Raw genomic sequence first — 27469 nt, forward strand, 5'->3', positions numbered from 1 at the left:
TTGTCCACTGCAAACCTGGTTGAAAGTGGATGAAACTATTTCTCAGTTCAAAGAATTTTTTAAATGTCTAGTTCTGGGGATGTCTACTTCTTTTCTTGCTATCTGTATTCTGGGAAAAAGTATAAATTTTACCTAAAAAGGATCGAAATCCAGGAAATTTAGTTTCTTTCTTCTACATCTCTGACTAGCTCATTTATACATTATATGGTTATATATAACTATAGACATAACTAGGGATTTTAGTGTCTGGGACAAGTAAAAATTTGTCCTTAGTTGAGAAGGAAATGACATTGAACAATGGAGTGAATTCTCTTCAGCTAACTGGTATTATTACCAACAAAGATTTTCATAGTTACATTTCCCCCCAGTTCTATGTATTATTGTTCTAAATGTGCCCTCTCTATATAATGAAATCAGTGCTGGTCCCTCTGAATCTTAATAGGGTGAATGGAAACTCAAGTCTTAGATTGATCCTTTGTGATGGCCATTATGCTGCTGAAGAGCTACAGATTTAAAAGTATCCTTTAAATTTGGTACCCAAAAACAAAGTCCCTTTTCTTGCCAATACAGTTGTGCTTGTATCTTTAGGGTAGCATTTAAAATGCTACTGTAAATGGAAACACCCAGGGGTTTGGATTAACAAAGTTACAAGAAATGGAATTCATAAATTGAGCTAAATGAGCCATTTATAGTAGTACATTTTCCCTTTCTCAACTAAACTCTGAGAAAAAAACAAAATAAAACAAACTGTCTTCACTTATTGGTTCTACTTATTCTCCTTTCATTCTCTTCTAAACCTAATAATTAGACTTCTAACCTTATCAATCAATTGAAATTGCTTTTTTCAAAGTTACAAATGACTTTTTGATCCCCAAAATGTCAAATATCCATTTATTCTTTCTCATCCTTCTTGAATCCTCCTAAGCATTTGATACTATTGACCATGCTCTCCTCCTCGATACTTTTTTTTTCCTCTGACATTTTTTTCCTTGATTATAATCCTATTTGTCTTTCTGTCTCTTCTCAGGCTCCCTTGTCAAATCATCTTCCATATCATACCAGATGTCCTTTTTGCTCTTCTGCCTTCTTCTAAAAGAGGACAAATACCATAACACTGAACTATCAGATTCCTCACTAAAAAGGAAGAAGATAAAGGCCATTCCATCAAGTCTCCAGCTTTTTCTCCTGCCTTAGTGGAAAAGAGAATGGTGTCATTTTTTTTTTTTTTAATTTCAAAATTTCTGTCCACTCAAATAAGCTAACTAAGGCCCTGAGAGGACCCCACCCTAAAGTTAAAAGACATTGAAAATCTACTTAAACTCATTTTCCAGTGATTCTCCTTTTTCATCATATACTCTTCCCATCCCAGGAATTCTGAAACCCTTGAAATAATCATTTAGAGCTGTTCCTTATCTCCTCCTTCCTGATCTCTTATCCCTGTTCCCTTTATTCCAACTCTGACATTTTCCCATTAAAAGTAACAATCATTGTACTGTGCTTTCTGGAATACCTATTCCTTGGAGGGAAAGAAGGAAGGAAGGAAGGAAGGAAGGAAGGAAGGAAGGAAGGAAGGAAGGAAGGAAGGAAGGAAGGAAGGAAGGAAGGAAGGAAGGAAGGATAATTAAGAAAGAAAGAAAGAAAAAAATGGTGATGGAAAGTAAAGCACATTCCAACTTCCTCATTTTAATCAGTGAATTAGAGAATGAATAAAAATGTAGCCAGTGCTAAAAAGGATCAAAAAAAATCCAATATTTCTATTGATACTCCTTCAAATACCTTAACCTTATAATTCCTCAACTTACTCTAGAAAACCTACTCTTTTATCTCACCTTAGCCATACACAAAAAGGGTTATAGCCCTGATCTCTCCATAATCCACAAACACACCACTCCTATATTCATAATCTCTGATATTCCTTTGTTTAATCATAGTTATTCTACCTTCTCTTCTGCCTTATGACTCCAAATTCTGTCCTTTGTCCATATTGTGACTTCCAATAATTTGATCCCTCAGTTCTTTTCCAGGCCATCACTCAAAACTAGCTATACTTTCCTACCTTTCCTATATTGGCTAGTTGATTAGCCAGTTAAAATCTATACTGCCCTCTTCTCTTGAGTATTTTGTCCAATTATCTATTTATTTATTTATTTTGGATCACCCCCCAACCTCTGCTGCCTTTGCTCCTTTACATGCACTACTGCATGAAATTGGAGTCACAAAACTGTGCTTACTGAGTCCACTACCAATTTATATTACAAAATCTAAACTGAGCTTCATTGTTGCAAAATAATTTTATTAATTAACTCACCAGCCCAATCACCACAGCAGGTCTTTCAAATCTTTTCAATTCCTTTCAATGTTTGACAAAAATTGCTTGGAAAATTGGAAATTAATATGGCAGAAACTAGGCATTGACCCAGACTTAAGACCGTACACCAAAATCAGGTCAAAATAGGATAATTTACCTCTCAGACCTATGGAAGAGGAATGAATTTATGTGCAAAGAAGAACTGGAGGTCATTATTGATCACAAAGTAGAAAACTTTGATTATATCAAATTGAAAAGTTTTTGTACAAACAAAACTAATGCAGATAAGATTAGAATGGAAACAATAAACTGGGAAAACATTTTTACAATCAAAGGTTCTGATAAAGGCCTCATTTCTAAAATATATAGAGAATTGACTCTAATTTATAAAAAATCAAGCCATTCTCCAATTGATAAATGGTCAAAGACATGAACAGACAATTCTCAGATGAAGAAATTGAAACTATTTCTGGCCATATGGAAAGACGCTCCAAGTCATAATTAATTAGAGAAATACAAATTAAGACAACTTTTCCACTACACACCTGTCAGATTGGCTAGAATGACAGGGAAGAATAATACACAATGTTGGAATATTGTGGGAAAACAGGGACACTGATACATTGTTGGTGGAGTTGCAAATATATCCAGCCATTCTGGAGAATGATTTGAAACTATGCTCAAAACATTATCAAACTGTGTATATCCTTTGACCCAGCAGTATTACTACTGGGCTTATATCCCAAAGAGATCTTAAAAAAGGGAAAGGGACCTGTATGTGCAAGAATGTTTGTGACAGCCCTCTTTGTAGTGGCCAGAAACTGGAAACTACGTGGATGCCCATCAATTGGAGAATGGCTGAATAAATTGTGGTATATGAATATTATGGAATATTATTGTTCTGTAAGAAATGACTGACAGGATGATTTCAGAAAGACCTGGAGAGACTTCCATGAACTGATGCTGAGTGAAATGAGCAGGACGAAGAGTTAATTATATACTTCAACAACAATACTATATGATGATCAATTCTGATGGATGTGGCCCTCTTCAACAATGAGATGAACCAAATCAATTCCAATAGAGCAGTAATGAACTGAACCAGCTATACTCAGCGAAAGAACTCTGGGAGATGACTATGAACCACTACATAGAATTCCCAATCCTTCTATTTTAGTCTGCCTGCATTTTTTATTTCATTTTTATTTATTTTTATTTTATTTATTTTATTCACAGGCTAATTGTACACTATTTCAAAGTTCGATTCTTTTTGTACAGCAAAACAACTGTTTGGACATGTATACATATATTGTATTTAATTTATGCTTTAACATATTTAACATGTATTGATAAACCTGCCATCTGGGGGGGGGGGAGGAGGGGAAAAATTAGAACAAAAGGTTTGGCAACTGTCAATGCTGTAAAATTACCCATGGATATATCTGCTAAAAAAACCCTATTAAAAAAAATTTAAAAAATCTTTTCAATTCTTCTCAAATCTTCCATGTCTTTCTCTTTTCCTCTCCTCTCAAAAGAGGACTTTAACAAATTTTACTGAAAAAAAAAATTGAAGCCTTTACTAACAATTCCCTCTTCCTTCTTTAATCCAGATTCTGTTTAACAAGAACTCTTCCTTCATCCCAGTCTTACAGAATGAGGCACTTTTTTTTCCTTGCCAAAACATCTAGGTAGCTTAGTGGATAGTGTTGTGGGCTTGGAGTCAGGAAGAACTGAGTTCCAATTAAGTCACTTAATCTATTTCATTTCCTAATTTGTAAAATGAGATGGAGGAGAAAATGGCAAACCACTTCAGTATCTTTGCCATGAAAGTTCCAAATGGTGCTATGAATAGTCAGACATGACTGAAGATTAAACAATGATCTTTTCTTGCCAAGGCAAACTTCTCTGCATGTACAAGCAATACCACTTCATCCTGTCTTCTCCAACAGATTGTCCCTTCTATCATCCGTAATCTTTCATTTATCTTCTTTGTCTACTGACTGCTTTCTTAATGCCTATAAGCATACTATGTCTGCCCCATTCTTAAGAAATCATGTGTTCATCCCTGCTAACTATCATCTTATATCTGTCTTCTCTTTTGTGGCTAAGCTACTTAAAAAAAAAAAAAAAAAAAAAAAAAAAAAAAAAAAAAACAACAACAACTAAAAGAACAAATGCACTCCTACATTTCCTTTCCCTTTACTCTCTAATTTCACCATCTGACTTCTGAACTATTCTTTCAACCTATACTTCCCTTTCCAAAGTTAATAATGGTCACTTAATTTTCAGTCTAATGACATTTTCTCAATCCCATATCCTTCTTGACTTCCATGAAGACTTTAATACTTTGATCAAGTTCTCTTCTGTTTAGGTTCTCTTCCCAGAAATCTGATGGCATTTCATTTTTAATTTGTTCAATCTTCCACCAGGTAATGTTGGCTAATAATTCCATAGAACTCTGACCTGGGACTTTTTTTTATGTTATTTCACTTAATAATCTCATCAGCTCTTATGTATTTCATGATTATCTTTATGTTGATGATTCTCAAATCTATTTATCCACCCCTCACCTCTGTGCTGACATCCGGTCTCTAATCTCCAACTGCTAAATCTCTGATATTTCTGACTGGATAGACTGCAGAGGGGTCTGACTATGTCACCCACTCAATAAACTTCAATGGCTCATCCTCACTTTCAGGTTTAAATGCAAATTTTTCTGTTTGATGTTCAAAATTCCTCTATACTTGCCTTTCCCACGACTTTTCCAGTCTTCTTATACTTCTTCATGTAAAAGTGATCCACTAATACTGGCCTCTTTGTTGTTCCTGCAACAAAACTTCCAGCATTTTCATTTTCTATACTTGATGTATAGAACATCTCCTTTCTTTTCTCTACCTCTGTGCCTCCCTGGTTTTCAAATTCCAGCCAAAATCCCACTTTCTACAAGAAGCCTTTCTTACCCCTCCCAAATTCATGTTTAATCTCTGTTTATTATTTCCAATTTATCCTGTATGTAGCTTTTTTTGTACACAGTTGCTTATGAAATGTATCCCCCATTAGATTGTGAACTCTTGGAGAGCAGAAACTTTTTTGTTTGGTGGTTGGTTTATATTTCTTTGTATTCCCAGAGTTTAACACAATACCTGGCCCTTAACACAGTTTCTGGGACCACATAGTGGTACTTAACAAATATTTATTGACTGACTGACTTTCCAGTATGAGTATACCCTAAAGCTTTTTTTATGTACCCTTTTATCATCATTCTAATTGTCCTATTTGGTTAAGCTCTCTACTGGCCCTAAGCAGGTGATTCCTGGATGTATGTGTGTTTGTCTGTATCCAACTTTAGTCTGTTTCCTAAGCTCATGCTTCACATTAACAACTGACTTTTGGACATTTATAATAGATTGTCCCATAGGTATCTCAGACTAAATATACTCAAAACAAAAATTCATTCATTATCTTTCCCCAAAAATATAGTCTACATCCCTATTTCAATCAAAAGTGCCACCATCCTATCTGCATTCCATTTTTATCACCTCATTGTCAACATTGATTGTTTACACTTATTCACCCCACAAATCCAGTCAGTGGTCAAAACTCATCATTTTTACCTTCACAATATTTAGTATATACATTCTACTTTTCCTCATTTCTACAGCTACTACCCACTTAAATCCTTTTTAACTTCTCACTTATACTGCACAAAATTGATTTCTCAACCTTTTCTCTTAGGCTATCTAGCCTGTGATAGCTCATATCTATAATTCTTGATACTGAAAAAGCTGATGATGATAGATTGTTTGAGCCATAGGTATTATGAGATGCCTAATCAAAAATCTGCACTGAATCTACTATCGATATAGTGATACTTCTCCCCACCCATCCCCACTGCCAGGAGTGAAGAGCTAACAAACTTTGTAAGGAGTAATGAACTAATTTAGATCAGAAATGGACCTAATAGTGTTAAGCCCTGACAACAATTCAAGTAGCCTAGACCTTATATTGAGACTTTAATTAAGACTGAAGATTTTGTATAGATTGCATAAAAAAATAAGATATAATTAATGAATATATATTTATGAAGTACATCACCCTTGCTGTGATTACATTATGGACCAAATCAAATCCTATATGATGCAAACTTAATCTCTAACAACAACTTTGAAAGACCACAGGAGATATTATATTCAAACCCCCATCCCTTCTGTAGTAGCTGTTCAATTGTTTCAGTCACGTCCAAGTCTTCACCCTATTTTGAGTTGGCTGAGATACTAGGGTAGTTTGCCATTTTGTTTTCCAGCTCATTTTACAGATGAGACTTGCCCAGGATCATATACCTAGTATCTGAAGCTAGATGACTCTATCTAATGCACCATCTAGTTGCCCCAAAACTCCAAACCATCAATGAACAATGGAATTATCTTCAAAAGTATTGGCTGCCTGGTATTGAAACTACAGAAACATGACCCAGTGAGGAAGACTGATTCCCCTTGTTACTCTGGCCAAGTATGGTCATTGGCCCATACATAGATCACATTCCATGGAGGTTTCACCTTTCCACAATATTGTATACTTCATTTCCATTTTACTATTGTCTTCCTTGAACTTAGTCTTTTTAAGTCAGTGGGGAATCTTTTAGCAGCAGTCATGCCTCTAACACATAATGCCAATGAAAATTCCAAAAACTTTTCTGAATCCAATATGTAAAAATGCATTTAGGTTTCTTTTCTTTTTTATAAAACATTTGTCTAAGAGTTAATTACTTAATGTTGGCTACAAGTTGCTAGCTGAAACTTTTAGACTCTAGTTACATTAACAGATCTCATGTGAAAACTTTCTTGATTTCTTTCACTCCTTCCTAGACTTCACTTAGCACTGTTTTACAATTCTCTAATAAATTAATCATGTAATCAAATGTTATAGTTATCTGCTTATGCCATGCTACACTTCTAGAGCGGATCTCCCAAATCTTCACACTGTGATTCTCAATAGGTGATGATCTAATGAATGCATGAATGAATGAACAAATAGATTTCAGTTTGTACTGGTGAGCTCTTGGAGGGTAGTTTCATTTGTGATCAATATGTACCCCCATTAAACAATTGGATCCTTAATAAATGTTTTTAATGATGACAATGATGATGATCATCTGGTACAATTCTATCTGCCATGACCTTTATCTCTGAAGAGATAAACTTGATAACCATTTAACATCTGCTTTTGATAGTAGCAATCAAAATTGTGTGTATGTGTGTGTGTGTTTGCATGTATGTATGCCAATTCCCAATACACACCATGTATATTTAATTTCACTCATAAGCATATTATTCACATCTATTTCATGAACTCTTTGGTGCAGGGACCCTGTCTTATTTATTTCTTTATCCCTCTGAGCACCTGGCATGAGTTTTCACACATAATAAGTATTTGTAAGAAATTTGCTACTAGATATTAAAGCCCTTGAAGGACAGAAAAAAATTTAATTCCTAGTATCATGGATTTAGAGGTATAAATGACCTCAGAGACTCCTTGTCAATATTTATATACCTAGTAATTATTAGAGGTAGAATTTGAATCCAGATCTTCTTCACTCCTACTCTAGCACTTTGAGAATTATACTATTCTGAATCTTCCCTCTAATCCTTAACTTAGTTCTTTGTGCATGGTGAACATTTAATAAATGCTTATAAATGAATGAATGAAGTACATGACTAGAAACAACAATGTCTTATTTTATTTTTATTTAAACAGGTGAGTCTTATGACAGAATTAATAGAACATTATTATAATTCAGCAGAAAATATAAAAGGAATCTAAAGGGCTAAACAAAATAAATGTTCAAGTTAGCTTTAATTAGGGAAAAGAATCTCATGGTACACATGCCAGGTGGATTATAATAGCTCAAAGAATATATTATTTATACATTTTCTCTCCTTCTTTTAACTGTTATATTACACACAAGTCACCAAATTAAAGCTACATAGGAAGAATGCCAAATTGTTTACAAACTATCCAATCATAGGAAGGATATGGAAAGGAGTGATTTTATGAGATGTTATAATGCTCTCTCTGACTAGGTTCAACTGAGTCACCCATATCCTTTGCATTGTTTCCTATAGTATAAAATAAAAGCATAATATGACAAAAGAATCATGAGCTACCCAAACATGAGTTTTCTTTTTCTGTGTTGCAATTGACATGTCTTATTCATGTCCTCTCCTCCTCACCAATTTCTGTATTAATACGAATGTAAGTGATTTCCTAATCCAGAAAATTAACAGGAAATTTATCTTCTTTAAAAGGTAGGGGCTGCTTTTTTTCACTACAAAGAAGGGCAGGGAAATTGAGGTCCCTATTACAACCCAGATTTTATAACAAACAGTTGATACAAACTTAACTTCAAAATCCTTGAGGTACCTGCTAGTATTCAGATTAGAAAAGATCTATTGAGGACAAAATAAAAATTTAATAATTAAATATTTCTTTGTTCCAGGAAGTCTTTCATAGATGATATTCCTCTTGCCTGAAACTGCAATAAAGTGGGGCCACAGTTGCATTCATTGTTCAGTGAGCTTGTCCACATAGTTAAACCCACCGACAGCAATGAATGTTGATTGTGACCTTTTTAAAAATAAAGCTGGGCAAGACAAGAGGCTGGAGGAGTCCTGGAGTGTCCTGGTTTGGTTTTCTGTCTCTTGTGAAAGTCCTGGAAGGAGGACGATGTTGGTTAGCTGTAGGGTACAATCAACGGTCGATGGTTTTCATTTTAATTCCAAACTCACCGACAGCGTTGAATGTTCACTGAAGCAACCTCAAAAAACCCCCCAGAATTCTGTTGACTTATCACCTTTAAAGATCTAAAAGGGGGCAAATACACAATTGGTATAGAAGTTTTCACTATTTAGTTCATGTACTTTGAGACACGACAACAGAGAGCAATGTTGATGGGTGAGAAGGAATGTTCCAAGCAGGAGCCAACAGCTTTCCATTTTACTTTTATGGAAAAATCTCTTTCTTTTGAAAAAAATAAAAATGAAACAAACAAAATCTTTACCAGTTTTGGCTTAGTTTTGGAGAGTCAATGCTCTCATTCTTGGTGGTGGAGAGTATTTGTCATCCAAGCTGCTCTGAGTAAAACAAGTATCTCCCAATCCATGGGCAGCTATATCTATAATATAGATTAGGAATTGTGGTATAGTCAGCGACCAACAAACATTTACTAAACATATGCTCTTTGCCAGGCAGTGTGCTAAGGCTGTGTAGAAAGGACACTGGAATAGTCAAGAGAACTCAGTTCAATCCTGACTGCTATTTAGTATTTCTCAGGTATACTTGATAAGAGGTGATACCTCTTTGCAGAGATTGAATCTTAGAGTCTAGCGTCTAGAACTCTTAGATTCAAGTGCTGCCTAAGATACTCATTAGCTGACCAATCTCTTAACCTCTCATTTTTCCCAAGCAATTCTCTAAGACTACAATTTCTAGATCTGACAATCTGGTACAATTAAAAAGAGAGGTAGATCTCAAACCAGAGGATTTGGGTTCCAATCTCACCTCTGGTGTTCAATAGCTGTATGACTTTAGGTAAAACATCTAACCTCACTAGATTTTAGTTTACTCACTTAGAAAATGAAAGGGTTCAATTATATAGCTTCTGAAATTCTTTCCAACTCTATATCTATGATTGTAGAATCTTTTAACAAACATTGATTGAGGGAGTTTTCACAATAGATATTTTCCACATAAATTAAATTCAAAGTATGGATCATAGAGAAAGGACAGACACTTCTTCTCCCATAAAAAGAAAGATCTGATCTAAGTAGGATCCCCTGATCGCAGGTCAACTTTAACTCATGCTGATTTCTATTTTTTTTTTTTTTTTTTGTATATTTTTAGATCTACTTCCAAGTGTTTTTCTTTAAGAATTATCAAATGAATTGCTGACTCCAATGTGTTACTTCACCAAGACCTCTGATTTTTCTCTCTAAAGGCAGATCAAAGATGACCTATAATTTACAGCCTTAGAAAACTGTTTGAAGCTTGAGGTGATTAAGTGATTCATTTGTGGTCATGTAGCTTGTGACTATCAGCAGTGAGATGCAAACTGAGTTGTTCTTGAATGTGAGTCCAGCTTTCTAGCTACCAATCCATGCTACTTCACTGATATTGAAGGCCTTATCTTAAGACTCAAATTAAAAATTACATACTTATAGTGAAAGGAAAAGACTAAAGCCACACATGTTCTCCATCCTTTCATCTGGGGTTTGACTCTTTTCAAACCATGCCTTTTAAAAAGTTCAATTCATATATCAAGTAAAAAAATCTTTATTTTACAAGATTTTTCTTTGTGTTTTTAGTCATTTTCCCACATCTACTGAAATATTAGAAGTCTTGTGGGGCATAGCAAAATCAACTGTCATGGACCCATACATTTAAATTATAAATTGATGGCTTTTAGAAGAGTTAAATTTCTTCCTGGGTCAGACTGACCCATAATCTTTTGGGAATAAAATTTATAAGGTGACCTTGTTCTGTTCAATTCAAGGGTCTAGTCATTGTAATGTGACCAGACTATTTAGCCTGACATATGATTATCTGTAATAAATATTTTGGAACACATAGTATTCCTATAACCTAATTTTGGATGTATTCAAAGCACATCAAAGAACATTTTTTTTTTTTTTTTTTTTTGTCTAGGGCAATGATTTTCTATCCCTTTCTTATGATCAACTAGAAAATGAATGTTAGAGGAGAATTTTTTAAATGGTCATTTAAGAATTAATTTTTTTTCCAATCATAACACAGGCAAACATTTTCATAGTTCAGATTTCTTCTAAGTGTCACAACTGAGAATTCTTTGATTAGAAAATATTTTTGTATGGTCTATTTAAAAAGCTTCTTCTCTATCTGAGGCTACTCATTTTTTATTTACAAGATCAAATACAGCTTGCCCTCCTTTCCGAATTGAGTGATGTTGGGTAAACAGATCACTACTGTTAATCATATCTCAGTGTCTCCTCATACTTGCAAATATTAAGAGCCTTCAGATTGGTGACTTGTAACACAAGATATGCTTTTGTGTAATTAACAAGCTATATGGCAAGCCAGTTGTAATCTTATGCATTGAATATTTTATTAACTTTCTTCAAAATACACTAAATACTATATTCAAATACTCAACTCAGATGTGTCAGTGGTCTCATAGATTTATGAATTTTCATATAAGTGGTCTGTCACAAACACATAAATGGGTCTGTCACTTTAAAGTAACATGAAAGTATGATTGATATAAGCAAACAAAATGAAAATGTTAAAATAGAAAGTGTTCCTTATTTCTGTGACCAATACTAATAATACACGGCAATCTCTAACATAAATGATTTAATGCTTTTAGAGCTCTTTAAGATAGAGCCTCACAATGACAGATTTAATTATCCCCATTTTACGGAGGAGCAAATTGAGGCACAAAGAGGTTAAATAACTTCCCTATTACTTTTTGACCATGTCACCTAAATACATAATAAGCTCTATGGGCTGGCTCCCTTTCACTTCCAGGATCAACTAGAAGATCCTCTGGCATTCAAAATCCTTCATAACCTGCCGCTTCCCACATTTCAGTCTTCTTATACCTTATTCTTCCCCCAGTGATACTGACCTTCTTGGTGTTCCACAAAATATTCCTTCTAGACTTCCAACCACTTGGTCCGTCTGCTCTACATGCTTGGAATGCTCTTTCCTCCTCATCTCCACCTCCTTATTGCTTGGTTTCCTTTAGGTCCCAGCTTCTCCTATAGTCAGCCTTTCCTAATCCCTCTTAATTCAAATACTTCTGTTAATTATTTCCTATTTTTTTGCTGTTTTCTTACCCATTAGACTGTGAGTTCCCTGAGGACAAGAACTGCCTTTTGCCTAGCTTTTTGTATCTTCAGCACTTTGCAAGGTCCCTTGCTTGTAGTTATGCTTAGTAAATGCTTATTGCCTAAATAGCTTCCTTTTATAGCATCTTAGTTTTCACACTGGATTCTTTAAGATGGGGAATTCTATAAATATTTTAAGTGATATACATTCATCTTTTAAAATGCTGATATTTAGCTCACCTAAAAATATTTCTTCTCTATCCAAAAATGTTTTTTTTCATTTTTCTCAAATAAACTATTCATATAGAGGATATTATCCTAGAAATAGAGGTTTTCTCATTTTTCTATGTTTATCCCAACTCTTCAGAAAAAGGATGTCTTCAAATTAAGGAGCTAGAGCAAAGAATAATAAAAGGACAGTGCAATTATTTCACTGGCATTCATATAATGTTAAACCATCTAGAGGAAGACCTACAAGATTAGCTATAGCTCAACACATTTGATAGATATAGAAGATTTATTGAAGGGTACAAATAAGAATACCAAAGGTTAAGAACTCATGGATGGATACTATTGGAGCGAGTACCCACATCAAAGAAATCCTAGAAACATCAAAGAATTAGGGGGGAAAAAAACACTATTCATTTAGTTAAAATTAGTATGGTGGTATACTAGATGTAGCACAAATACCCTGGAATCGGGGTAACCACTTTCAATGGGTCATTCATACATCCATGTCTTTCTTCTTTTTTTTTTTTTTTTTTAATTACTTAATTTTTTCCCCCTTAAACTTGGTAAGCCTTTAGCTTGGTTTGCTAAAAATGTCAGAATAATTTTGTTTTATTTCTTATCTTCAGGCTGATGGGAACTCATTTTGTTTTGCTTAATGTTAGCAGGTCATAAATAAACCAAAGCACTCTCCTTGCTTTGAGCAAGAAAGTTACAGAATACATGAAATATCACTTAAAAAAAAAAAAAAAAAGCAGGAGCCTAACATGAACTGACAGAGGTACAGGAAGAAGTAGTTCATTGTATCTCTTTAAAGGCCATGGGGATTTGAGCTGTGGAAGTTGTCTGTCTCAGGAATAGATTAGCTATCTTGTCTGATGACCTGTACTTAATTTAAGTGACTGCCTTTGCCAGTCCTTCCAGAGGGCAAGTGTGTGAAATAGAGCATCTCAATGTCAGGCTCCAATCCCTTCCTCTTTGTGATGGCATGACCTAGATTGAAGATTTGCTTGTTGAATTGGACATATAAACAAACAAACAAATATCTTGACAGTCAAACCTTTTCTTTACTTTTAATTGACTAATTTAAATGTGTATTGGATGTAATACAGCTAAGAATGGATTTCAATTTCACTAAAGTGAAAAAAATTAAACTAAAACAGTAAAACAGTTGCATTCGTTATTTTAAAATGCCTTTGTTACTGGACACCTTTATTCCTTTATCATTTTTTCTTTTTTACTTGACCACAAAAAGTAAGCAGGGAAATATAAGCTCAAGTGCTGAGACCTAGAAGAAACTTTTCCTAATTTATTCAGACTCTCCTCTTTAGAAATTCCATTATATTAAGTGGATTTATGTACTGTTGTTTCTTCCCACCATCTCCCTGCTCTCAGGCAGATACAGTTTTATACCCCCAGAATCTACCTAGAACATCTACCTGGAACATAGTAAGGACTTAATAAATGCTGGCTGAATTAAAATTAATTGCAAACAGTGTGACATGGGGAAAACAAAACAAAACAACCAAATAAACAAAACAGAACTCATTGGTTTTGGAGTCAGACTACCTGGATTCAATTCTGGTCTCCTTAATTTCCTCATCTGTCAAAAAGGAAAGATAATAGAACTTATCTCCCAGGTTTTGTGTTTGTGTGTGTGTGTGTATGTGTGTGTGTGTGTGTGAAGCTAAAATGAGATATTTATGAAACATTTTCAAATCTTAAAGTTATTTGTAAATTTATTATGTTATTATTGGTAGTATTATCATCATCATCATTAATGTCTTGAAAAAAAGAAAAACAACCTTTCCCCCCCCAAAAAAAAATAAATCAAACCAAAATAATAGTTGCCAAGACAGCATAGAACTCAGAGGAAACTTTGCAATTCTAATAATCTCAAATATATTAAAATGCATGGATACTATATTTTATATACTTTGCTAATAGAATAATTAAAGGAAATAAGTACTGTCTATTTGTTCTCCAATTGACAATAAACAATTCAAAAATATTTCATTTAAGTTGTATTGTTTCCCTACAGAATTTATTGCCATCTTTATAGGTTTTCATGGTAAATTTGAGGAATTTTTTTAACTAGCTAAATTTCATAATAGTAATACAGTGGATGCTTTTTGGAAGGTTTGGTATGGTGGCTATCAATTTAATAGAAACACCGAAGCACTGAACTCAAAAATATTCAAATTCTGTCCCTGATACTAATATATGTGTGTAATTTTGGACAAATTACTTAAACCTTTCTGATATTCAATTTTCTCATCTGTAAAATGTGAGTTGAACAGAAAGATCTCAAAAACCTGTTCCAACTTTGTATATGAGGAAGCTTGTCTAGAAGAAAAATGAAGAAGGAAAAGAGAAAGATAAAAAAGAAAAGAAAGAATATATGAAATTAGTAGCACAATTTTATAAAACTTTTTAGAGAATAATTTTGAAATGAACTATATTCCATATGGTTAGTATTTGGATCAAATAAGATGGTATATGAAAAGTGCTTTGGAAAATTTAAAGTGCTATGTCCACTATTATTGTTATTATTATTATTATTATCATTATCATTATCATTATTATCATCTTATTCTATGTGTTCTATTAAGTTGGTACTATGTTTTACACAGAGTACATTTTTCCATGTGATATCAAACATAGCATTCTCATTAATGTAAGGTATTTTCTATATTTATAACATATGAATAGGTGTTTTATGGCATGGGTATAGAACAGATTTTTAAAATATATTAGTTAATAAAGCCAATATAAATAGCATAGTATTTTGGGATGGCTTGTTCAATAATTGCTGATTATTCATTTGTTCTCTGTATTACTGGGACTTTTTGTCATACCACTTTTGCTACTTAGCATATATATAGTTTTATGGTTAGAGTTTATAAATTGCTTTTAGTGATATGACAAGAATGTTTTATGTAAAGTTCATAGACAAAACTGACCTATATTTAGAGGGGTTACTTTAAAAAAATCTTTGGTAGATTATATTTAACAATGATAATAATAATAATTTACATTTATATCATTTGAATCCCCACAATTATTTAATTTAATTTCTTTAAATTTTGAGTTGATAACTGACCCTACCAAAGCACTTTTTTCTATTGAGCATGGGTTTTTTTAAACCTTTTTTTTGGTGAATGATGAAATTTATGGATCCCGTTTTTGAATAATGTTTTAAAAATAAAATAAGTAAAATTATAAAGAAACCAAATATACTGAAATACAGTTATCAAAGTGCTTTTTAAAAGCATACAGATTCAGGGATTGGCACTCTTTTTACAGAGCAGTGAAGTCTACATAAATGTAATTAAATTTATAACCTTAAGCTGTGAAGTCTTAAGCTCTATAACTTACTCAAGATCTTGGGAAGCACTATTGTCTGAGGATGTTTCCATCACAAATATATTTTCTTACCCTTGAAATGTTGAATGGGTGCCAAGAAACAGTTCTGATTTTTTTAAAAAAGAAAACAAATAATCTTTTATATTTTTGGTTCTAGGAATAACATACCATGTTTAAAGACATACATAAAAACCATATATTTTCAAAATTACATCAATTTCTCAATTATTTCAAAGATTTCTGTTCAGTTAGGCACTTTAATAAATGCTTGTTGATAGATTTAGAACTCATTTTAGGACTGCATCATGTGGTGTGGAAACTTCCTGAAATAAAGAGAAAAAAAGATACATTGTTATATGTCTGCCTGGAACCATAAATGAACTGATACTGCCCAAAGACATTTAATTTATTGTCTGTAAATAAAATGTTATGTGGGAAAACTGTTTCATAGGCAAATTATGAAATAACTACTTACATCAGACCTTTCTTTTTCAATACCATTTTAACAAGACAAAATACAGCAAAATGTAAGTCAATGTTTTAAATGACAATAGAAAGTTATTCAATAACATTTTTACAGATCACAAGATTGAAATGAAAAAGGAAAAAAAAAATACAAATGTTAAACGTTGGGATAAAACACCTTTTTTTCCCTCAAGAAAAAGTACATTTAAATTACAGTTGTAAAATGAGAAGTTTCCTGACTCCAAAGAGTTTTGCAAGGCTTATTCAAAGTTTTCTCTTAAAAGAAAAGTTCACTTTATACCACTTCAACATTACACACAATAATCTTGATTCTTAATTTGAGTTTTTGTGTAGAACTTCATTTCTACCTGCCTATTTACACATCACAAATAGCATCAGTGCAGTGGTGGACAGTGAAAGAGTTTAGGATTCAGTTAACTTCTGTTAACTAATTTTAAGTGTATTAACATAATCTCACCTGCAATGTAGTTTTTTGTTTTTTGTTTTTTTAATATACTGACTAATTACAGAGGTTAAAAGTGCCATATAAATAGGAGAGGAATATGTTATCTATTTAAGCAACAATTACATAAATTAGGCCTAAAAATGTCTGACTTTTTTTCCCTTGATAGTTTATAATTTTCAATGAAGGAAATCTTAAAATTAATGTTCATAAATACACAGTAATTTCTATGTGTGCATGTAAAACAATGTGAATTATCAATTATAATGCAAATTATGTTACCTATTTATACAGTGGCACATCATTTTTCAGTCTTTTTTAAAAAAATATAGATAATACTCTTATTTATTTTCTATTTTCAATACAAAGGAAACAACTAATTCAACAAGTTACTTATACTCCTGTCCTCCCCACCTTTTTGGACTAAGTTCCTCATTAGCTACACTATTGGAATACTTTACTATTTATGTGAGAAAGTATGAATGTATCTCAGTTTTCAGACTTATATGAGCATCTGTTCCTTCAATCAATAGAACAGCAAATGTGATTTTTTTTTTCACATCATTCTGTGAAACAATGCCTACAGGCTTTTACTTTGGGCTTCTAGCTTTTTCTAACTTCATAGGCACAATTTCTGAAAATGAATTCAGAGGACAGAAAGAAGGCTTTTTGGTAAAAAGAAAAAAAAATAAGAAAAGAATCCTGGAGCCTAGAAGAGATGAAAGCCATGGAAATAGCTACTAACAGTTATAATATGAAAGTTCTTGACAATATTCTTCTAGGTTTCAAATTTTCATGCGAAAGATTTAATTGGATTACTTTTCCACCTGAATGGAATTAGACAATTTAAGTGATAACATAAAAGAAGCAAGACTTTTAATATCCTAGGCAGTAGCTGAGCCCAATAACATCTGCATTTAAACTCACCCACCCATGATTACCTCATCTTCCCTCCTACCTTTCACAATATGGCAGCCATTCTGAAGTAGAAATAGAACTTCAAATAGACTTCTGGTTATTTATGGAACTAAATTTAAATATCCAGCCATTTTAAAATTAGACATTGGTATTTTATACCCCTAAATTTACCAGGGTTTATATTATTCTGTGATGCAACTGGACAGAATTGTAATAAATATATCCATCTTCGTAGAGCACTGTGCTAGGTGCTGGAGAAGATAAAAATATTAAACAATACCTCCCTTAGTCTATTTGGGATTACACAGATAATTAAAGTACACAATAATGTATGATAAGAATTCCCTGTAGTTCTCAGAAAGGCAACATGGTATATAAGATAATCATTGAAAATTGGAGCCAGGAACCTCTAATGTCATGTCCTATTTCTTAGCAATCTGACTTTGGACAAGTCATTTAACTTCCTCAACCTGTAATGATAGTATACTTTTTTTCCTATACTAATGATTTCATAAGTCTAGACCTCTAAAAAAAAGTTAACTCAAAGAAGAGCCATTACAAGAGAGAAGCACATATTAAGAAATATGTTACAGACATGGTATTTTAATTATTCCTAAAAAGATATAGAGAACAAGCAAAAAACATGGAGACAAAAGCATTGAGAAAACATAGTATTAAGAGAATTATCATTATATTCAATAACTAATGATCATTTTGCATACTTGTGGTTTTTATTGTTCTATTGATAAAAAATGTAATAGAAATTATTCAAACTTGGTCAACCTGCTTCATCATAACAAATTTCCTTCTATTTTTGGAAGAGGAGAAATCTAATTTTACTTTGAACAATAAGGCCATAGCACTGTTTAAAACATTTAAATAGTAACCAGGGAGAGGAAAACAAAACAACAAAGATTTCATTCATGGAATAGTTTTAGAGTGACATAAGCTCAAAAATGCACCTTATCAAATCCAGACTTAAAAAAAAAAAAAAAAAAAAAAAAAAAAAAAAGATTTTTTTTTAAATGTCTCTCATAGACAATAATCTTTTTTTCTCCTCCCAAAACAATAGCTACCAGAAATTACCTACACAGGTGTGTCTCCAATAGGAAAAACAAATGAAATTTTATATTCATAAAAATTAGAGTTTATTTGTATATTTATTCATATGTTTACCAATTTTGGAGTTTATTCATATGAAAGTTATTTTAATCTACAAATATGTTGATCAAGAGAAGAATTAACTTAAGTACTTCTTTTTGGAACATGATGTATTTATCAGAAAGAAAGGAACCAAACTTAAATTTAGTGAAGGACTATAGTGAAGGACTTCCTGAGTGCAGGAAGTTGAGTGTCAGATTATTTAAATTAGGCAAGGTACAAAACAGGAAAACACATTTGCCCAAGATGTGGCATTGCCCCTGAAATTATCATGGCAAAAGAATGATGATGCTGACAACTCAGAGACATTCTTTAAATCTTAAAAGGCTTACAAAGTTCTTTCCTCACAAAAAACAGAGGTAGGCAATGCAAATATTATTCTGTTCATTTTGTAGATGAGAAAATTAAGATTCAAAAAAATTGTGTCTTCCTTAAAAACACAACAGAGAGCCAATAGAAAAACTTCTATCTTCAGATTCCAACTTCAGCATTCTTTCCTCTATTTCATGTTGCCTGTCTCCCCATAATTTGATTTATTAAAATTCAATATACTAGAGAAACATTTTACAGGAAATCTTTCATGTATAAAGCAGGACATATATACACTGTGTCTGGGTTACAAATACATAAAAATCTAGTTATACCATATTTTAGATTTTTCAAAAATATATTGGACATTCCTTTATAGACTTTATGGACATCACTATCCGTCTATATATTATTAGGACTTTGAGGGAGTAACAATCACTTTGCTTAAGTTTTGAAACATGATTGTTCTCATCTTCTTATCACAGAATATACTTGGGCTTCATTTTGCATTCTAAAATAAGATCAGAGAATTTTCTGAACAATTTCCAATCAAGGTGCTTACTAATATTCTTCCCCACCTCCCCATGAAATTCTAATTGGATATATTATTCTGTCTAGTTTCCTGTCTTCAAATTGATATTTAGTGTTGCAGGGCAGCTGTTAAACAGCTGCAACATTCCCACTTGAGGTGACTGCTTTTCAATGAAGAATGAAGTACACAGTCTCAGAGAATATTATTAAAATTATTCCAGATGAAGAGCCTAATAATATTTATGAGATAGTAAGACCTTACATTCTTGGCAATCCAAACTCTACACACATGAATTCATGTACATTTCTGAACCAAACAAATAGGGAGCAAGTATTGTATGGGATGTATAGACAAAACCAGTTTGGGAGTACCAGTTCTGCTAGTTACAACCCATGTGACCTATTCCAAAGCAATTAACTTCTCTGGGTCTATTTCCTTTTTAGTAAAATGAAGAGAGTTTGATTAGATAACATCTGAGGTGTATTCTGGTTCCTGATCTATCCTTCTTTTATTTTGGGGCATCTGCAGTATTGCTTTCAACTCTAAATTTAAGTTTTTATTTTGCCTTCAATACTTACTAGCAAGCCACTTCCTCCCAAAGATTCTTTTTTTTTTTTTTCTGTAATATTATGTGGTTGGTTCAATCGCATTTAAAGTCTCTTCTACCTCCAAATCCTATGACCTAATCCTGAGCTTAAAAAAATTACAAATAGTTTATTATTCACATTGATTTGGAGAACTGGAAACATAAATGACTTTATGATACAAGCTTAATGTGAATCTCTAGTGTTTTCACCCTCAACCTATAAGACCAAATCCATAGACTATCCAAGAAGAAACAAATCTACCTTCCCTTGTTAATAGCCTAGGTTTATATTTTTTTTACTTATTTATCTCTGTATATGTTGTTTCCCCCCTAGTAAAGTATAAGAGATAAAAGTTCAGTGTTGGGTCTTTGAAATCCTATTACCTCCCAAAGTAGCCAGCAGAGTGCTTAATAAATAAGCATTGAATTGAATTGGGTGAGATACTAATTATTTACAAAAGAAAAATCATAAAACATTGCTACCAGATTTTAGATCAAAGGCCCCACACACTTGCATAAATCAGTCACCTGAATTTCTAGTTCTACTTCCAAATTATGTTGTTTTAAATAGATGGAAAGGCAATGTTGAATAAGTGGATAGAAGGCTGGTCTCAAGGTCATGATGACCTGGGTCCAAGTTATGCTTCTGATACATACTGACTTTGCCACAGCTGGCAAGTAGCTTAATCTCTCAGTGCCACAGGCAATTGTCTAAAACTATAAGAGGGAATTTCCTCACCAAGAATTCCTTGTGCCAATGAAAACACAGGTATATACTCTCTCCACCACTATCCGCCTCCCCCCCCCCCATCCTAAATAGTATTACACAACTTGTTCCTTCTCCCACTTTAAGCAAGAAAAAGGGTTCTAAATGCTTTGGATATTTACAAATTTTTCAAATCTACTATCAAATAAAAGAGCCATAGAAGGGAGTTTAAATTTCAAGGGAGCAGGAAAGTTTCATTAAAATGACAGTATCACTGGAATGAGTGCCCAGTCTCTCAGGATGACTATTCTAAAATGGACAACACTCAGCCAGAACATTTTACCCCTGAGATTCTAGGGTATATGGTGAACTGGGAAAGGTGAACATTACAAGGATCTATTCTATTATAGTTGTTTCTCTCCAAATCAGTCCACATCACTTTTTAGACATACCCTGTATATCTCCCAACATACCTGCTATGTTCTTCAGGGACAATAATAGTAATCACACAAAACAGTAAAAATACTAGTGTATTATAATAATCCTTGGGAAAACTTCACTCTGGCCTTCTTTAGTTTCCTAAATTCTTAGATAAGAAATATATTTTTTAAAAATTTTAAATAAAAAGGAACAAAAGGAACAAAATTACCTCAACAGAGCTCATGTTGCTGTATTTCTTTTCCAGTCTTCCTGCTGCTTTTGTATAATTAAGTTATATCAGTGTCTGGAAAATTGATATTCTTTCCATTGTCAGACAATCTGTTTGGCATTGCCTTTTATGTGGAACCTTTTTTTTTTTTTTTTTTTTTTTTTACTAATTATGTTTTCTCTTCTTTTTAAGAGGTTTTGGAAGGTAATGGGGAGAAGAATGAAGGAATGGGAATCATGTAAGAATATTGTGTTCATAGGTTCTTATACTCTTTGTAGCTACCATTAATTTCTGGATATTACTTTGTGTTTATGCTTCTCAAAAAGAAACACACATACTAGTCAAAAAGTTCTGCAATAAAATTGGATAAAAGCATGGAGTACTCTTCACAATGTATTAATTAGACACTCATCTAGAATGCTAACTAAAATGTACTTGGGGGCAGACAGAAGACCCATGCTTTCATTAGTGTAGGGAACTTCCAGTTTTCATCAAGACAGGGAAATCCCAGTATAGAAATGCTTTTTTCATCTCATCTGTAATTGGGATGCCTGGGGCAGAGATCAAACTTGAGCCTAGAATATCCTGATTTATAACTGCATAGAATCAGAGACTTAGAGATAGCAAGCACAAGACTTCTCACTTTCGTTTTATTGATGTGGAAACTGAATCCCAAACAACTCTTTTTTTTTTTTTTCTTTACCTCCCTGATATCATTCAATCACAGAAGGATTAAGCTACTATTTTAAATAATAATAACAATAAAGATTTCTTAATGGTTTTGAATACTTTGGTGTACTTTTTCCACAATTGATTTCCAAAATTGCCACCATGAAAACACAATTTATATAAAGATATGAGGAGAGAAATTCTGTCATTTAGGGGACAGCTATAGCAATAAATTTGAGTTATTTTTCAATTCTCAATTTTCTAATAAATTAAAAAGTGTTGATGGGAGAAGAAAGGGAGAACACTATTCACTCCAGTAAATGAAAACTTTGAGCTCAAAATTGACTTATCTTTCCACTCCACCCACTCTTTATTAGGGGAAATCACTTAAGTGTATGCTAAAACATTTTCTTTTAAAAGCATAAGCCAAGTTGATGTACAAATATTATCTAGCCACATTTTTAATGGAGCTCCTAAAGCATATTAACGTCATTAAAGATTTTTCCATAACCCTGCTGATTTACTACACCTTTTCCAGTAAGATACTGTAAACAGAAAAGTCAATCTAAACATTTTGGGGCACTGTTGAAAATTATTATGGTTTCCTTTGAGTAACTAATTAGCTACAAACAGCTAACAACTGCTGTGTAGGACACAGATCTTATTATATAAGCTTTCATTTCCACTGTGGGGAATGACCTGAGGCAGAGGGGCAGGAGGTGGGAAGGGGGTCAGTTTTCCTGCTGTTTTTAATGCAACTTTTATTTTAGTTAAAACTGATATTCCACTAATGGAAGAGTGTTTCAAGAATACCAAAGATGTCTTCCTGGCTTGGGTAGTAGGAAATATAAAAATAATAGGTGGCTTCATCTTAGTAATCAGGTCTACTTTGGGAATACTAAGATAAAAATATGCTTAACATGCTGCAAAATTCAGAACAGATGTTTTCTAATATAATAATATATGCTTGTAAATAATGTGCCCTTCTAAAACATGATGTATTTTCTTTTCTTTAAGGTATCTTGTGGAAAAGAAAAAAAATTAGATGTAAGATGTAAATATATTCAAGTTTTGCAATTAAAATTGCTTGAAAGGAGAATCTTTTCTTGCCACATGTCAGAGGATTTCAAATTTTTGTCATTATAATAATGGAGAAGAGCTTCATGATATGATTAAAGTTGATTTTTTTCAATGTTTAATATACTTAATAAATTCTTATTGGCCTACTGATTTTCCCCTATCAATTTTTTTTATGTGTGTGCAAGCATTTTGGGAGCCTTACTTTGATAGAATTCCTAAACTGTTTACATGTTTCAGTGTTTTGAAGACTAAAACATAGTAACATTCATGGAGATGATTACAGGAACTTTCATGTAAGATAAAAAGGAACATTGGATTACATATATTTTTATACTTTCTAGACTTGTAGCTGCTTTGGGGTTCACAATACAGTGTACCCTGAAACCCTGATGAAATTTTAACAGTCTTTATGAAGTATGAAAGCTTAAACTTCCAAAGAATAAATAGCATTTTCCTGATCTTTTAAAAAGAAAAATCTATATAACACATTGATAATGTAGAAGCTGCATTTCCAAAAAAATTAATATTATTGCCTGTAATCTCAAATGGTACACATTCCTGGTAGTGAGGTTGTGATTTTTCTTGCCCTCCCCCATCCTACTAAATCCAATGTCCAGCTAAATCCAATCTTATTTAAAATCTATGTCTTAATGAAATGAAGCAAAAATGATTTCTAAATGGGAAGAATGCCATCCTTACAGATGGACATTTTTGTAGACAGACCAGAGATGATATATGTATGTCAAAGAGTAAATATACGATGAAGGAAGAATTGATTTGGGACTATCGAAAAATCTGTCTTTCCTGAGATTGGGCACCTAGATTACAGTGAAAAGAACATTATTACAAATGCATTTAGTGGTAGAAAGAGGCAGTTACTTTAGTGGAGTTAAAATTATGTCCTTTATACTCTGCAATGGGCAGCTCTAAGATTCAAGCCTCAACTGATTTTGTAATTATGTGGCTTCTAGAGAAGTTCATGATAGAACAGCAGGAGTGCTTAAGTGTTCTATTAGCTAATACATCCATTTTGCAATCAAATGCATACTTTTCATATCATCTTTATAAATAATAAAAATGTTTTTTGTATTGCTAATGCCCTTTTTGTAGTATGGCTTGTCTTCAAATAATACAAATATAAGGAGACTGGACATGGAAAGTTAACATACCCCACTGCAGCTTACTGGAGGTCTATAGATATAAATTATTAGTTGAATTTGAATGTTGGTTCCTTATGGATTTTTTTATATGTACCAACTTTCCTCAAGATACATGTTGGCCCTTTAGCCAGGAAAGAACCCTTAAGAATAACTTTTAAACTATTTATCTAGCATTCTGATGACACCTCATTTAATTTTGCTCCCATCTTTTTGTTTATGAAAACTGATACAATTTTTTTTTTTTTCCTGAGCCATTGGGGATCAAATGACTTGTCCAGAGTCACACAGTTAGGAAGTGTTCAGTGTCTGAGGCCAGATTTGAGCTCAGGTTCTCCTGACTTCAGGGCTGGCGCTCTATCCATTGTGCCATATAGCTGCTACCCTGATACTAGTTTTGATTATGTGCAATGGAGCCATTATTTTTATAATGCACACACTCCTGTATTCATATTAATGATTAGAAAGTAACATTCCACTTCTTTAATCTTACTTGAATTTCAGAGAGTGAGAGTAATCCTTTGGAAAGCAAGAGGAAAAAAGAAAAATGACATTATTTATGGACTAAGGAAATAAGCAATGAGGTGAATTGTACATAAAGAAACAAACAAATGTATGTTACATCAGAAATGGAGAGAGGAAAGTAACATTAAAGAGACTTTAACAAAAAAATTTAAGTCATTGAAATTGAATCACCAGGAATCAAAGTGGCAGAGATTAAGATAATTACCACTTAGCTACACTATAGCAGTTCAACAATCATTTCACTTTAGAATTTACTCAACAAATTGAATTCAAAAAAACATTTATTAAGCATCCACTATATGCAAAGCCTATTCCAAGACAAAACAAGCAGTAATTTCTGCCCTTAGGAGCTTAAATCTCCTGGGAAGATACAATGTACATCTCTCTCAGATATGAAAACCTTTCTGATTCACCTAGCTATTAATGGTCACCTATTAAAAATGACACCAGAACAAGAGACAAGGAGGGAATATTTGTGCAAAAGAAATATAGGTGAAAATGTGATGTAACTTAGGGAAAATTGTTAGGAAGCTAGTATAACTAGAACATGGCTACATTCAAGAGGCAGTAATATGATATGGGAAACACTGAAAAAGTTTGTAAAAATCATGCTGATGATTTTATACTTTATCCTAGTTATAATAGGGAATCATTGAAAAATCCCAAATAGAAATAATAATGGTGATATAATAGTAATATGATGTTTGAAGGAGAGTGATTTGGTGCAGGATGGATAAGAGAAAAGAAAGATTAGAGATATGGTAATCAATTAATAGACTTGTCTATTGTCTTAGACTAATAGTCTAAGAAAAAGAAAATTAGGTCTTTAACAAGGGTAAAAGGTGGGAGAAATTTTATCATTACCAGAAATAGAGAAATTTGTAGAATGATACATTTTAGGGGAAATAAAATTAATATTATTATGGTTATATAAGAATTTGATCAAAAAATTATAAGAACTCAATAGATCTTAAGATCATGAGGACACATTTCTCCTAATTTTTAAGAATATTGGTCTAGCAAGAAACAAAAAAAAAGCTCATCCTAACTTTTGGGGGTAATATGCTAGAATAATCAGAGGGATTGTGGTCAAACTATCATAGAATGTTAGAATTTCATAGCAAGTTAAGAGAATATTTAATTTAACTCTCAATTTCTGAAAGGTGAAATTGAGGACTATATAGTGTACATATCTGGTCTGAGATCACATAGCTAGTTTTATGGTAGAAATAAGACTAAAATACAAGCTTTTGGTTATGTTCTTTTTAAAAAAAGCTTTTTTCTTCCTCTTTAATCTCCTGTTTCATCATGCCATCCTAAAATATGTCTTTCAACTTTTCAAAACGATTATTCTTGATTTGTTTCCCTTTCTCCTAGAAATACCAAGCTTTGACACCTTTTTTTAAAATTAGGTTAATATGTGAGATAGAGAATCTCCACTCCCCCCAGGTAATCACAAGATGCTAATGAGGTGTCAAACTAACTCTAAAGATGAGTCTATGTTGGGATCCTGTTATGAAGTGTGAACACCAATTTTAATTGAATTAAGAAGAGAATAATGCCATTGGTTGAACAAACAACCTGGGGCCTTCAAATAGCTAAACTCTAGACTAATTCCAGCAATTCCTAGAATTGGGAAATATGTACTTTGTAAATATTAAAATGGCATATGAATTATATAAGCAAATTAATTATCATGATCATCATGAAATGACAATTTGGGGTTTCCAAATATCAAATAATAAATCATGTTTATTTTACTCATCTGAATTTCTTCTTTCTTTTCATTTCCTACAAATTCATTTAAAGCAAAGCAAATTCTAAAACTTCACACTTCCTTCTGATGAGTGTGATCGCAGCAATGACATATATAGAAAGAGGCTAGCACTTCTTTGGTCATGACTCATGAAATAATGCCTTTTTATTTATACTACTCCTCTTCACTTTCCCCCTCTTTCCCATTTCCTTAGAAGCAACTAGGTCTCCAAGGAATTTCTATGCCAAAATAACACCAACCACAGACCCCTATCCCCTTTACTTATCTTTCTTCTTCTTCCTCCTTTTCTCTTCTTTCTTTCTTTTTTTTTCCTTTCTTGGCCTGAGGGGACTAAAACAGATGGAAATCTTGTTAGTTTCTATACCAGTACTAGAAAATCCCTTCAACTTATTTTTATATTAGAAATTACTGTGTAAATGGAGGGTAGAATTTGGAGTTGTGACTTAAAGAACTCCCCCAGAATCAGAAAACTTCAGAGTTGTAAAGGATCTGGAGATCATCTAGTCAAATTGCCCAAATAAGAATCCCATTTACAGTATACTTGACAAGTTTTCACCTTGCCTTCTAGAGATGGAGAACTCTATCATCAGAGACAGATCATTCTTCTTTTGAACAACTCTAATTCCTGGAAATTTTCCTATTATGTTGAAACTAAATTTCCATTCACTGCGGAAAAGGAAACAAGGATTTATATAGCAACTGATATATAT

General features: G+C 32.8%; 1 long non-coding RNA gene across 1 annotated transcript in view; it reads right to left on the reverse strand.

Moving 5' to 3' along the window:
• Positions 1–10171: 10171 nt before the first annotated feature.
• Positions 10172–27469, reverse strand: part of LOC141565536 (uncharacterized) — an 89151-nt gene continuing 71853 nt past the window's right edge. Inside the window, exon 3 of the long non-coding RNA XR_012489049.1 lies at positions 10172–27089. This is a non-coding gene — a long non-coding RNA (uncharacterized LOC141565536). The remainder of the gene's footprint in view (positions 27090–27469) is intronic.

The sequence above is a fragment of the Sminthopsis crassicaudata genome, chromosome 4 (assembly GCF_048593235.1).
Source record: "Sminthopsis crassicaudata isolate SCR6 chromosome 4, ASM4859323v1, whole genome shotgun sequence".
Classification (NCBI taxonomy): Eukaryota; Metazoa; Chordata; class Mammalia; order Dasyuromorphia; family Dasyuridae; genus Sminthopsis; species Sminthopsis crassicaudata.